General features: G+C 42.8%; 1 long non-coding RNA gene across 1 annotated transcript in view; it reads left to right on the top strand.

Annotated features, from left to right (window-relative positions):
- Nucleotides 1-3,272, top strand: part of LOC116698980 (uncharacterized) — a 20,634-nt gene that overhangs the window by 15,038 nt on the left and 2,324 nt on the right. The gene's annotated exons all lie outside the window — the stretch shown is intronic.

Raw genomic sequence — 3,272 nt, 5'->3', positions numbered from 1 at the left:
GGAGTCTGCTCTGTATTTTCTCTGCACAAGAGGCGTGACCAACGGGCATAGTTTAAATGACTCAACGCAATTGGATAGTCCTTCAACCAATCAGAACAACGATCCGGGTGATGTAGAAACGACAGCGGCATCAACAGGTTGCTACGCTTCAGTGGCGTTTGGTGGTTGCTATATTGAATGTAAACAAGAAGCTGCTTGGTTACTTCTCTATCGTCATTGCGTTAAACCTGCGAATAGCACGCCAGGTAGATAAGCCAGTTTGTGATTAGGTCCCGCAAATTTGGGAACTGAAGCCAGGGAATTGAATGTGCAGGTCTTCAGACTGTGCAAACTCAAATCACTGGCAAAGTTTACCCAGTCAACAAAATCAGAACACCCAGAGGTAACCCACCCATATATGGGGAAAACATACAAACTCCACACAAAAATGCCCAGAATTACCTGGATGTGAACCTCCAACCTTCATCCTTTAAAACCACAGTTCTAACCATTGGGCCACCATGCTGCCTAAACTACAATAAGCAAAGGCTGGAGAATGAGCATACTCAGTGGTAAGCAACACTCCGGCAGGGAGACGAAAGTCAAACTGGTAGTTGAAGGCAGATGATGGAGCAGAATGATTAGCAGGTGCGCTGATTGGGATGGTGCCAGCTGTGGGGAAGAATCAGCTGGGGGGGCGTGTCCACACTGTGTGGTGCATGCAGGAGGAAACCAAAACACACAGACCCAAAACTAAAACACACAAAGCACACGGCAGGCATCGGCAAATGAAGAAACAAACCAAAACCCATTCACACTCGCTCACACACAAACACACACCAGACTGTCACCGTGCGGAGGTCACGGCAGGCAGGGTGTAAACTGATCACACACCCCTGATGAGAAGTTCCACGCTTTCCAATTTTGTTGCACTCCCACCACAGAAATAAAAACACTAATTAGATTTGCATCGGCCCAACATATGTCTGTGCTACTCAAAACACAGACATGTCAACAGCGAACGTATGTGCAGTTTTGTGTTGTAGTTGTGTGATTGTAATGGCAGTGGCTGACATGATTAAAGTGTTTAATATCCTGCAGCCACCTGATACATGATGTGGAAATACAGTATGGGGGACCATTAGCACTGATGGCTGTCTGAGTATGCCGGGCCAGTTATCGTCTCGACTGAGTAGGAGAAGGGGGGGGGGGTCTCCTCTAAATGAGGAAGCTAATGATGACATTTCTCTTGTCACAAATAGAAGAGTACAAGCACTCAGTCAACAAAAAAAAAAAATTTGAATTCTGATGGAAGTGCATTATATGGAAATCTTACTTTTATGTTAATTCCTATGAAGAATCCTACTAAACTGCCAGTCCGCCTCCGCACACAGCTTTGGAGTTCAGCTTTGATGGGTTTTTGTCACTCCATGTAAAGTACAAGAACAGAATTATCTATCAGCAATATCAAATCCCATTTATACACTTTGACGCAACTCATACAGCGACGAGGCGGCCAATGAGTTCACCGCTCACACTTTACTGTGAGCTCCAGGCTCCCTAACTCGAGGCAAGCTGAAAGATGTGTGATGGAGATGTGTGGGACATACAGGGAGCCTACACTATTAGTATTCACACAACATGACAAAACAACTGTGTTTTTGTGCGCATGTGGGAGGAACAGATGTGTGTGTCGGCCCTGGGTCTTATCACAGCATTTTAAGTACAATAGACCAAATTGTAGGCCTACATACTGTACACAGATGATTCTCAAATCAGCATCACTCCATAACGTACTGCAGGAAAATAATAAATCCACTATAAACAAGCTGATAACACAATTAAAAAAATGTGTTTACCTTGCCACAGATGTGGAGGCATTAACAGAAAAGTAAAAAGAAAGTAAACATGGATGTTTAAAGACAGAGATCCAGAGAGCAGGAGAAGAAATGAGATTGTAGTGTAGAGAGAGTAAATGAGCCTTGGCTCCCCAGAGTAGGGAGCTTGCAGGTCTGCAGCAGAAGCAGCAGTGTGATTGAACCACTGTGTGGAGAGGCAGCCGTGGTGGAAGAAGAAAATGTCAGATAAAGCTGGATGATCACATCTCAGCTGTGCGATGCCACCGCCAGCGCCAGTGTGTGATGGCATTAAGACAGTAAAGCATCATCATTAAATTACAGCAGCGGCGCAGACGTCACCAACACAGAGCCATCAGCACATCCCAGTCATCGTCACTCTCCAGCCTGGTGTGAAGCCCTGGGCAGCAGGAGTGTGGGGTTGATGACGAAATGAAAGGGGAGAGTAAAACAATGAATCGCATTTTTGATTTATATCTCTTTTGTTGTCCTTGTGCAGTCTTTGTCTCTTTTGGGATGCTGCAGAACTAAAGCAATTCTTGTTATTCCTACACTCATTATGCTTGTGAACTAGAGGAAAATAACAGAAATATATTGGCTCCCTTATGAACCATTAATCCGCCGAGGGCTCTCACATGTCAGAGGAAAAGCCACACATTTTGGCAAAGTCGCCCCTGGACTTATTCAAGCTATTTTTTTTTTAAAGGCAACACTGAAATCATAACTTTCAACAAGTTATTTCCAACTGCAGGTCTGTCTTGTATAACAGGTGTTGGCATATACTGACTGGGTTTTTCTGATTCTGTTTAGAAAAAGAGACAAAAAAGAATAGAGGGATTGAAATATTATTTTAGCACTTGTACGATTTGTCTTCTAACGAATAGTGACATGTTTTTTGAAATATAAATAGCTCCAGATTTCAAAACCTGTGAGCATATGGTCACACATTGTCTTCTGCACCTGTGGATGACTGGCATTGAGACAAAAGGCCTTGGCATAGCATTGATGGGACTGCAACACAGCAGTGAGAAAAATCACAAATGCGACTTAATTGAATTAATGGAATGGTTTGACATTCAAATAAATTGTTGCAGAGTGTCAGATGAGAAGAATGATACTGCTGCCATGTCTGTACAGTAAAATTTGAACCTACAGCCGTGAGACAGTTAGCTTAGCTTAGCATAAGGTGGCTCAGTGATTAGCATTTCTGCTTCACAACAAGTTGTCACTGCAGAGTTTGATCCCTATGGAGTAAGAACACTGTCAAAAAGATGTATGCATAATTTTATGTATTCATATTCGTATTTTAATATTCATATTCGTATTTTTATACATTTGTGCGTTAATTACATAGGCATGCCAAATTACGTTTTTCTACATGTGTGTTTTTATGTGAGTGTGACTCTAGAAGCTATGACTGTAAACATTCACGAGTAC

The sequence above is a fragment of the Etheostoma spectabile genome, chromosome 12, assembly GCF_008692095.1.
Source record: "Etheostoma spectabile isolate EspeVRDwgs_2016 chromosome 12, UIUC_Espe_1.0, whole genome shotgun sequence".
NCBI lineage: Eukaryota > Metazoa > Chordata > Actinopteri > Perciformes > Percidae > Etheostoma > Etheostoma spectabile.
This window is presented reverse-complemented; position numbering and strand designations above follow the sequence as displayed.